Below are 12,608 nucleotides of genomic sequence, written 5' to 3'. Positions count from 1 at the left end.
AAAAAGAGAGACGTTTTTGACAGTTCTAAAATAGTTTTTCTTTTTTTTTAATTGCCAGCTAATTGTTTAGAATAGCCATGTTTCTTTCTTTTAAAAAATTTTTTATTACAGCCAGGTTACAGAATCCCTGTCAACAAGGCTTTAACAAGGCTATAGATGTGAGAAAGGAAGAGTATATATTTCTCTCAATATGGTACATACCTAAGTTAGGTAGGATTAGGTAGGATTTCAGGGGTTTGTCATCAGCTGCCAAGGAGTCTGGAAATGGCTAAACTGGGATATAAAAAACGAGAAGGAGATCATCAGAGAAATAAGAATAGCACTACCTCAGGGAAAAAGGTGAAAATTGACAAGAAGGTAGTTTTCTATGTTTTTCTCATTAGCTCCCATCCCTTCCACCTCTAACACACCATCAGAGGTATGTCTTTATGCAGAGATGATGGAAGGTGTTACGATGGGGAATTATTGGGGAAATTATAAGAATTTGAGATTTTATTACTTTTTGTGACAGCTAATATCTGTCAGAGAGATTTAGTCCAGTATTTAACTGACTCCAGTGCCACAGGGTGTGTCATAAGGTCAATAAACTCTACAAATATTCTGTGACTAAACAATTTCAATTTTCCCTTATATTTCCCTAAAACACTAGGGCCATTGCTAGAGAGAGCAATTGGTCTGAGATCCTTAAGAGTTTATGCTGCCTTTGGAGGATGTGTTTGGAGGAACATAGTTGGCCTAAGCAAAGCCCGACTGGATGGGTTGTACTATCTTCATAAATGCAGGTTTAATCCTCCCATGGTTCCCTATTTATTACAGAATCCCTGTCTAAGCTCTGTCCATGTTATTCTTGTTCATTCATTCATTTTTTCACCCATCCACCTGTTCATTTAATAAATAACCATTTCCCTCTCACTCATGATCAAGCACCATGGTCAAAGAAGAGAGAGATACAGTTGAGACATGATCTCTGCCCTCAAACAGATTGCATTCTAGGATATCCTGTAACTACCAGAAAGGATACACAACCAGATAAATAGATGACAGTGTGCAGTGCGTTCAAGTAAAAGAACTAACACGTATCCCTTTTTGATAGAGACATGTATTGATTGCTACTCAAAATCCACTTCTCATCTTTCTTGGTGACATGACCTAATTTCCTTTGGGGACCGACCCTCCCACATCTGTTCATGTCATTTGGGATTATTCTGATTCAAAAGAATGTGAGTATCTTGTTGTCATTGGACTGCAATTAGTTCTGCAGTGGTCTTGTCAGTAAGTACATTGTGAATCTTCAAAGAGTATGCACCCTTCAGGAAAAGTCTAGGGCAGTGAACGCCATTTAAATGTCCTGGGTAAATCATGCATGAGAAAACTAATTCATGACATGGGTTCTGAGAATGTCTAAATCCTGGACCAAATTGTGTTTAAGAACATGGTCATCTTTCCAGTTATGAGAAAGAATAAATGATCTTTAGGTTTTAAATGAGTTTTCTTTGGCTTTTCTGCTGCATGCAAATGAATGATTTCCAAAACACATATGTGGATCATTTGCTGTTTTACTGTAATCTGGCCTGCCCCAAGATGTGCTGCTGCACAAGTAACAGGTACTGTTCTGGGTCAGAAAGAGTGAAACAAGAAGGTATTGATTTCCATATCCAATAAAACTGCTTTGCCAGCTTACCTGGTGATATTTTTCTGAATGCCATTTGAAATTATAGGCTCCAAGAACAACTTAGATAGGCAATGGACAATTGCTATGTATTCAGTTCTAAGAAGTGCTTAGAGATTTGCAGGGTTGACTCAGACAGCTTGATTTGATCTGAATAAAGATACGCTGTGCCTCCTAAAGCTTTGTCTACTCAGGGTCTATTCAAGACATTTCTTAGTGGCAGGGATTCAATGAACGACTATGCCATGATTAAATGAAAGAAAGGACTTCGGAGTAAGTCCGAGAAAATGAGAGAAAAGGAAATGTAGAAGGAACCTTTGTTCTTTCTTTTTCTTCTTTTCTCTATAGATTAAGGAACCCCTGCCATATGTTTTGTTAATGCAAACATAGGCACATAGAGTTAAACCAGAATAAAGATGGAATGTTATTATTACTTTTGTGAGAGAAGAGATATTATTTATCTGACAGTTTTTCTCTGCTCTGTATTTACCGGTCAGTAGATAACACCATTTTCATTTCCTACTTTTGATATTTCAGTTACTTAAAAAGAGATATGATTTGGATGCTTGATGAAATTTGAACAGAAACAATTTTTGTAGCTTCCCAAGTGTATTCAGTAGCCTCACTTTGACACATGAAATGTGTTGGAAGCCTACATGCTCATGAGTATATTTGCCAAAATGGCCTGCTCAGTGCCTGTGACAGAGAAAGCTCTGCATGTCCAGTCCACTCACTTCTTCAGTGTGAGCCTCAGTCTTATGTACGACAGGAATATAAACATCAAATGTGACTCTCAGTCTCCCCACATGCCAAGCGTGTTTTTTCAAGTTACAGAATCTTTGCTTTCAACACTATGGCACAACATAAAAATAGGAAAAGCCAGCACCAAATTATTTTTCTATATAGATTAATGTTCTAATATTTTCCTAGTTATCATGAATTTGATTAATTATGCAGGAAGGCCAAGAGAAATAGCTATGAGACTCATTTGAAGCTGATGTGCCACTTTGGGCTGATTTACTAATTAGTTAAGAAGCAGACTGTGTTGACAATGCACCTATTCCATGTGTGTACCCTGTTTGGTTCTCATTATTCTCATCATCATAAGTGTGACTAATATCTTATCAGACGATTTTTTCTTTCAGGTAGGATATATATTTGTACAGCTTTGATTAAATTCCTACCAAATTCCATGTAAGAAAAGTAGTAGTTTAATTTTTATATAAACAAATCCCACTTTAATTATTGCCTTCATTGCTAATAGTACCCCAAGACAAAGTCAATGCTACATCTAGTTGTATATTCACTGATTTTTTTTCTTTTGGCTAAGCAGTCATTGTTCTTCCTCACTTATGGATTCGTTCTTATTATATCTGTCAGATTATTAAAAAGCACAGTAATAAACATTCTAGCTTATATAAGCTACTAAAGCCCCCACCTTTTTTTAGGATACATCTTTGTCTAAGCAGTTTGAAATGAACCATACAAAGAAAATATTAAAGATGGTCATTATCATGTGCATTGACAATGACAACCACCATGTCTTTCAGGAGGCCCATTAGGAACAACATTCGTGCTTGAGATGAACAGGAAATAAGGGAGGGAGGGAGAAAGAGAGGAAGTGAGGAAGAAAGAAAGGAAGGAAGGAGGGAAGAAGGGAGAGAAGGATGGATGGAAGGAAGGAAGGAAGGAAGGAAGGAAGGAAGGAAGGAAGGAAAGATAGGTTTATTCTCCAACCAGTATAGACTTCATACATTGTAATTTCAAAAGAGTGACATATTTTCCAGCATACTCATTACCTTAACCTTGGCAGTAAAAAGTTCTAGAAGAGAGGATGAAGGAAAAACAAAACCAATATGAACTTAGTATGAATAAATATTGAGATGGGAGCTTTGGCCTTCTAGCCTACTGGTAGAACCAGTGAATAATCTCATGAGGAAATGGGGCCAAATGCCATTGAGAGAGACATCACTGCCAAGATTGGAAATAGGTCCTAATTACACTGTACATGCAGCCTATGACACCAACTACTGCCTCAGAGAACAAATTTTCCACTCTATAGAAAATGTTTTAGTTATACTTGAGACTACATCATGGACACATTTCTTGATGATTATTCGAATGTCTACAGGTGATTAAGCTGCACACAGATTTTAAAAATCTCAAGAAGTAGTTAATTCCCTTATGCGAATTCACTGTGAAGAACTATGATGTCTGATGTCTCGTCACATTTGGAAGGTGTTCTAAGGCTCCCCTGCCGATTCCTTCGAGCAATCCCAAGATGGCTGAACAAAAAACATTCTCTACAGAACGACATAGCAGATTGTGCAAAATGATTTGGCTGGAGGCAGCCGGAGAATGCAAGATGAGGAAGCTAACTTTTGAGAATGACTGCTCAGCCAGACATGAAATCCTAGTCCACCTCTATAGAACTGCAAGAGCTACTGGGAGATTCTTGTGCACCAATATACTGTGATACATCTTTTCCTATGTTTACAACCTTTGTGGCTTTTCTTCTTTCTAAATAACAACTTATTTGGGTCAAGTATGGCTACAAGATGGCAGAAACAAAGCCAATCTTTATACTCCAGTCAGTCAATCAACAAAATGCTATCAAATACCACACAAATACTACACCTCCAGAAGGTGTTGTGGACTTGTCCAACTTTAACCCTAGGAACAGATCTTTTAAACATTTGTAGACATCTCTTCAAATTTTTCATAATTTTATGACCTGTTCTGAAGCTTCAAGCAGTTTTAACTATGTGGATGTATTCTCTAGTTTTGCTTGTGTTGTGGATAAGTTTGAAAAAAAATTAACCTTCCTAACATCAACTTAGAGCAATTAAGGAAGTGCTACAAAATTCTGCTTTCAGAATTATACACTAACAGCACTCAAATGTACGGTAACGACATTTAAATTTTATTCAGTGCTGGCAGTTAACGCATTTTGCTATTCCCACATTCACAATGTCAGGTGGAATTTAACAGGATTTTAAAAATTGTTTCCACCCTTTTAACAATTCTAGGAAACCTTCACACATGATTTTCTTTCCTTGTTCCTAGATGCACTGAGATACACCAACTGAAGTTGCCCTTGGGTAATATTACAATTTCCATGTGTCCACGTCAGTTCAGTAAAACATATGTTACAACAGCTTTGTACAGTGACCTCATTTCTGGAATAGCCTTGATTCTGTAGGTCCATGATCCAAGTCATGGGCCCTTATGTTTTTCATTCTCATTGCATATGAACATTTGTGATGCGAAGACGAAGAGTTCTTATTTTTTGTTATACAAGTAGAAATCTCCTTGCCTCTCTGGTTTTGAGGTAGCCTTGTATTAAGAACAAAGTCATTTTGTTTAATATCTGCAGCACGTTTGCCTTTCTGCTCATGTGCTGGGACTTTGATCTCCTAGCTCTGCAGTGGTGAGTCTGCAAATGTGGAAATGTACATCGGAAATGGTATTCACCTTTCTCTCTATCAAAATTAAAGTGCCAGAAGAAGTACTGACTTAAAAATTACGTTGTGATCATACCAGTTTCTTTTATGTGTCTTCTAATCTCCTTTATGCAAGTAGAGATATTATCATTGAACAAAAATTCAGTGATTGCAATGAGGCATGATCACCTACCCCAAGCTCAGTGTTTGCCCTGGAAAGAGCCACTCTTAACATGTTGAATTATAACTTTCCAAATCTTTGCAAACACATGCAGACACAATGACAGATATTTCTGTATCTATCAATCACCTATCTATCTACATGTGATTTGACATATTTTAATTTTTAAATAGAAATGGTATTGCATTGCTTCTTGCTTATTTTCACTCAACAAATATCATTTGCTAGAGATCTTTCCTATTCCTACACAGAATTTCATATATTTTAGATATGTCTACCCCCCCTTGGTAGAAATTCAGGTAATTCACAACTTTTGCTGCCTTAAACAATCATGCAATGTACATCATTGTAAACATCTTTTGTGTCTGTGCAAGCATTTTTTTCCTAAATGAATATGGCATTTTGTAATTTTTGGATCTTTGTGTGATATGTGAATAATATTTTGTTTAGGAAACCTTTACTAGGCTAGGATAAATTTCCCATTAAAATATATGTAATATGTAACATTTAAGAATTTCATCAGCATTTACCACATCTTCATAACAAATTCTGATCTTCAAGCTTCTTAGTATCCCCAATCTGGAAGCTGAGAAAAAAAATATGTCCTATTATTTACTTTGCATTTTATTGATTATTGCTGAGATTGAGTATCTTTTTCTGGGTTTCTTAGCAATGTGTTAGCGAATCAATTATTCAATTCTTTAGCCTATTTCTTTAGTACATTGTTTTTGCATAAAGATAGACAGGGTTTGGAAAGTATTTTGCATACAAATTCTTTGATATATATGTGTAAATAATTTCTCCTGATCTGTCATTTTACTTTAAAATTTATTTATAATATATTTTTATAGAGCAACTTTAAAATTTGAAGCAATAAACTATTATTTTTTTATCTTTTATGGATTTTATGTTTTGTTTTAGAAGATCTGTTTAGCCTAAACTTATAAACACACCAATATTTTCCTTCTAAATTTTCATACTTTAGTTTTGTGAACCTTTAAATCCATCTGGATTATTTTTAAATGGAGTGATGAGTGACTCTAACCTTATGTTTACATATGAATAGATGATTATATAAATGCCACATTTTTAGTATTCTCCCATTAATTTGAAGGCCAGACTTTACCAACTTTGCCAGATGGTTGGCCACACAAAAGCTGACTATAATCTCTTTTGCACTTTGCTTCATTTTCTGTAGATGTTGGAAGGCTTATCCATTTACTTCCCTGGATTCCTCTGCTGCTAGACGGTCACATGATTCAGTTCTTGCCAGGAAGATGTTTGCAGAAGTTACTGAAAGGGGGTTTCCACAAAAGGTTTAACTCTGGATCAAACTAGCAGGGCCCCCTTTGGCTTTTGCCCTGCCATGATCTTCCTGCTTAGAATAGGAATGTAAATTTAAAGGTGAAACATCTCGAAGCAATGCGTGACAAAGATGTACAAGAAAGAATGGTGGAACAGAAGAATTAAAATAGGCAAGTCTCTGATGGCATCACTAAATCACTGCTTTCAGTGCTGAAATATTAACCATAATCCATTTAATCTTGCGTTAGCTGAGTTTTCTGTCAAATGCAACCAAATGCAATTTTAATGATTCCAACATATTCTCATAATTCAGTTTTTAGCCTATATACCTTTCTATTGTTTATTTCTACTTCAACATCACAACAATTCAATTAGTATTTAATTCATACAGATTCAAGTATACATATTTTTTAGTGTTTGGAAAAACATAACTTCATCTATTGTCCTATTCAAATATTCACAAACTTTTATTCTTTCATTCAATTTTAAAATTTCTTATTTTGCCATGTTGCCTAAATAATCCTTCTTGGATGTGAAATATATTAAATATTTTTGAATGTGTTGTTTGTTGTACCTAAAATGATCATTTTTTTCTGTTATTAATGTAGAAAATTACAATACTATATTTGTCTGATTTGAACTATCTTGGATTACAGAGCTAAATCCTACTTGATCATGGAGTGTTTTCTTTTTAGTATATTTTTTATATATTTTGGTAAAATATGAGTGTACATCTATGCTTATTGCTAATATTGAATTGTAGGGTGGTGTTTTTTTTTTTTTCTTTTGCTCTCATTTTCTGGCACAATACCATGGTTATTTAGGTCTCAGGAAATGATTTGGGTATTTTTCCATTGTTTGCTCTTGAATACTTTGTATAAGATGGGAATTATCTGTTCTTTGAACATTTGGCAGAACTTGTTCATAAACTATTTAGGTGTTACGTTTAGGCTTTTCTTCAACTTCAGGGGTGGAATTTTTATTTAGAATGCATCCTTCAAATGTCTTATGTAACAATGATTTCAAAATAGTTAAGTTGCTGATTTGACCATTTATTTCTCAGGTAAACAAAGAAATAACATGATAAGATAGACATACATTTTATGGATTAACAACATTGATAAAAGACACAGATAGCATTACTTGAGTTTTTTTAGTTTAAGTAACAAAAGGAGTTCCTTATCACAAAGTAGCACTTATGTTAAGAAAGTGATCTTAGAATATGTGATTTTAATTAGGAACTTAAAATTAAAAAGCAGAATCAGACCTATAAATACAGAGAACAAACTGATGGTTGCCTGGAGTGGTCAGGGCTAGGCAAAGTGAGTGAAAGGGGACTGGGCGATAGAGGTTTCCAGTTATGGAATGAATAAGTCACATGAATAAGAGGCACTGCATAAAGAATACAGTCAATGATATTGTAATAGTGATGTATTGCAGGGCAGATGGTAGCTACACTTGTGGTGACCATACATCATGTATAAACTTGGCAAATCACTAAGTCGTGCATGTGAAATAAATGTAACATTGTGTGTCAATTATGCTTAAATAAAAAAGTACAGATTCTAAGTTTTATTTACGATTCTAGCATTGACAGGAAAAATAAGACTGGCTTAATGTGAATATTAATGAGAATGTCAAACAAGTACTTTGACAAAAAAAGAAAAAATGTAAAATTCTAGAGAATGTCAAATAATATTTTATGATAGTGTTTCTTATGATTATAGACTTTTTCTATAAATGCTTTTTTGAGTCAGTAATAGAGGAAGAAGGGCATAGGTGAGACTACTATCTTTTTTTCTGTGTAAGACTTACAGTACTATTTGACTTTTAGTATTATATACATATATTACTTTGATACAAATTTAAACCTAAATTATAAGAATGAGAGGCGTCCAGGTGGGTCAGTCGGTTAAGTGTCTGCCTTCAGCTCAGGACATGATCCTGGGGTCCTGGGATCCAGCCCTGAAAAGCTCCCTGCTCAACGGGGAGTCAGCCTGTCCCTCCGGCTCTGCAGCTCCCCTTCCTTGTGCTCTCTGTGTCACAAACATAAAGAAAACCTTTAAAAGAAAGTAAATAAATAGTGAAAATGAAAGAGAAAAGTGAAGAGTATGTATGAGAATTTCACTAAATGTATGAAAGGCCTTGGAAAATGATTTTGAATTTTTTCAGTTTTAAAAAAGTTTTTAACTAATTTTTGTTATAGTTGACACACAATGTTACATTAGTTTCAAGGGTAGAACTTAGTGATTTGCCAAGTTTATACAGGATGCTATGTTCACCACAAGTGTAGCCCTGTTACACTGCCCTGTTAAATTGTTTCTACATGGCTATCACTGATTGCATTTTTTCTGCAGTGCCTCTTTTCCCTGTGACTTATTCATTCTATGTGAAAATCTGTATCTCCTACTCTCCTTTCACTCATTTTGCCCATCCTCTAATCACCTCCTCTCTGGCAACCATAAGTTTGTTCTCTGTACTTATAAATATGATTCTACTGTTTGTTTATCCATGATTCTGCTGTTTGTTTATCCATTTATTTTGTTTTTTAGATTGAACATACAAGTGAAATCATATGGTATTTCTCTTTCTCATTCTGACTCATTAAGAAAGCAACCTACTGAATGGAAGAAAAATCTTTGCAAATGATATATCCACTAAAGGGTTAATACCTGACATGTATACAAAACTTATACAACTCAACACCAAAAAGTAATCTAATTAAAAATGGGCAGAGGACATTTTTGTAAAATAAACGTAGGAAAAACATAAGATGGCCAACAGATGACTATATGTCACAAGCCATCAGGAAATGCAAACCAAAATCACGATGAAATATCATTTTACTTTAGTAAGAATGACTAAAATAAAAAACACAAGAGCTAACAGGCATTGACAAGAATGTAGAAAAAAAAGGAACCCTCGTGCACTCTTGGTGGGAATATCAATTGGTATAGCCATTGTGGAAAAAAGTATGTAGAGTCCTTAGAAAACTAAAAATAGAATACCATATGATCCAATAATTCTGCTATTGGTATTTATCCAAATAAAACTAAAACAATTCTTCAAAAAGAAATATGCACCATTATATTTATAGCAGCGTTATTTACAACAGCTGAAGTGTCCGTCAAGAGATGAATGGATAAAGAAGACGTGGCCACAGGCATGCACACACACAAAATACACACACGCAAACATAGGTAGAGAGGGAGGGAGGGAAGGAGAGAGAAACAGACACAGTGGAATATTACACAGCCATAAAAGACATCTTCCCATTTGAGAATGTAAAGACAGACCTAGAGGATATTATGCTAAATGAAATAAGTCATATTGAGAAAGGAAAATAATTTTTTTTCATGGGGAATCAATTTTGAAATCATTTTTCATTTTAAACATTAGGAAAGTAAAAATACTCAAAGCATTCAGGACTTTGCAGGGAAAGTATAATACATTACTATAAACCTAAAAAGTCTCAACAGAAAAGTATTATCTTTCTGGAAAATACTAGCATAGCACAGATTTTGGCTAAAATGAAATATATAATTTAATAAAAAGAAACTATACAAGAGACCTATTGCTCTCTGAAAAAGTAAGCACCTATTTCTCTTTTGAAAAATACTGAGCACAAAAACACATTTTTATATTCAAGTAACAGACACATTCATAGTCCCAATGTTCAATCTGTTATAAACATTATTAATATGACCCTAACAGCTTTTCAGTTAAAAAAATCCTAATTCGAATATATTTTATGGTAATATTTCATATCACCTGACCCTTATGTGGAATTGTAAATAATAAATTTAGACAGAATCCGTGATCATTCACTTACCTGGTTTTTTTTTTCAAATAGTAAATGAATATATTGTTGTGGACTGAATTGTGTCCCCCCTAAATCCACATATTGAAATTTTGCCCCCATGAGACGGTGTATGGAGATGGAGCCTTAGGGGAGATACTTAGGTCGTGAGGGTGGAGTATTTGCATAAGGAAACACCTGAGCCAGAATTCTCTGCCTTGTGAGGACCTGGCAAGGTGGCTACCTACAGACCGGGACAAGAATTTGATCTGCTAGCACCTCAATCTTGGATTTCCTACCCTTCAGAACTGTGAGCAATAAATGCCACAGAGTCTTTAGTATTTCGTTATAGCAGCCTAAGCTGAAGAAGACAAAAATATTCTCACAGAACACCTCCTACATTTGCCAAAACACACACACACACACACACACACACACACACACACACACACACTCCACAGTGCATGAGTGGAAAGTAGCTCAAACCTAATATAAATTTAAATTAGATAAATTTTACAGGCTATTATCCTGTTTTCCATGTCTGATAAACAATTGATCTCAATTAAATTATACCAGTAGCAGCAATATTTTACAAAGGCTAATTCCAAATCCATATTTAATTTTATAATCATTTAAAATTAAAAAGTCTCAATTTTTTAAGAGTCCATACAGAAATATTGGACTGTTATGATGTAAATCACCTTAATGTTTTAAAATGGCCTAGGATGTGTACTAATTTGCATAGTAGCATACACATTTATAATAAATCTGATATATCATATATAAACCACAGGAGTCAGTGGCTTATATGGATCACATGATAAACGTGATCTATTATATATAAACTACGGGAGTCAGTGACATAGGTTTGCCTCTCAAAATTATTTTGAGTGTTTAAAAAACATCCAGTAAAGACTATATATTGCTTTGTTTTTTTACTTTAAAGGATAGCAATATCTTCTCATACTGAAAACATTTTAGAAATTTAATGTTAAATATTTTCTCTTTTCAGTATACAAAAGTTTACTGTTGAGGGCACCTGGGTGGCTCTGTCAGTTAAGCATCTCCCTTCAACTCTGGTCATGATCTCAGGGTCCTGGGATCGAGCTCCGTGTCAGGCTCCCTGCCCTACAAGGAGTCTGCTTCTCCCTCTGTGCTCTCTCTCTCTTAAATAAATATTATATTTTTAAACAGTTTATGTTTCTTCCTCTTATTTTGTTTTTAAACTGCAGGACTAGCTCCATCATATTTGAAAAAAAAAATTAAAGACACGAAAAACCAAATTGCTTTATTAAACTCTGCAGGGCATCCACCTTCATATTTTATTATACAATCACTGAATTACGTAATTAAAAATAAAGGAAAGGAAGAAACCTGAAAACTGATCTGACAATATTGCTTTGAAGGGGCAACTTTTCAATTGAGTGGAAACTCTCATATCTATCATCTTCTACTGACATTTATCACACTTTACATTCTATCAGATTGTCTCACTTGAGCTCATAACCTTTCTGTGAGGTAGATATTCTTTTCCTTGACTTCTTTTAAGTGGGGGAAACCTGAGACTCAAAGAGTCATATGATTATTTAAATAATAGATCTGAGTTTTCTAAATTAAAGCCTTCTTATTTTAAAGTCAGATTTTTTTTTTCTACCAAATCTATAAGAATTCTCAGAAAGACTCATTACCTGCTTCAGGTTGCTGCCTTGGATGCTCCTCACCCTGGAACACTCTCTGGACACATTGCCTTCAGAGTTCTCTACATAGAAGATTCGGCTACATAGACTCTTCTGAGAACTTTCAAATTAAGGACACTGTTTAAATGAACTTGAAGGAAATGTGAAGTTAAATAGTTTTTGCCTTTTAGTCCAGTTATCAAAATCTTTTGTTTCTTTGTTTTTTGTTTTTGGTTTTTTTTTTTTTTTTTTTGGTTTTAAATTGCAGGCCTAAAGGCAGAATGCCTGGGAAAAAATTGAGAGAGTGGTGGAGATACAGTGAGAGAGAGAGAGAGAGAGGGGCAGAAAGACAGCCGGACACAAGGATCCAGAGGGACGGAGACAGAGACCCAGAGGCAGCGGAATCCCATTCACTGTCCTGTGAGATGCTTATCTGCTGCATTTCTGAGCCTGCGGTTGAATCTGCGTGGCTGAATCATACTGTGTGGTGTGAAAAGCACAACTGTATTTCTGGGAAGAACAGCTACATGTGTGA

General features: G+C 34.9%; 1 pseudogene; it reads left to right on the top strand.

The window, feature by feature from the left end:
- The first annotated feature begins 264 nt into the window (after nucleotides 1-264).
- The window catches only part of LOC129495471 (ubiquitin carboxyl-terminal hydrolase 49-like), an 81,201-nt pseudogene continuing 68,857 nt past the window's right edge, over nucleotides 265-12,608 (top strand).

This window comes from Nyctereutes procyonoides, unplaced genomic scaffold (assembly GCF_905146905.1).
Source record: "Nyctereutes procyonoides isolate TBG_1078 unplaced genomic scaffold, NYPRO_anot_genome, whole genome shotgun sequence".
NCBI lineage: Eukaryota > Metazoa > Chordata > Mammalia > Carnivora > Canidae > Nyctereutes > Nyctereutes procyonoides.
This window is presented reverse-complemented; position numbering and strand designations above follow the sequence as displayed.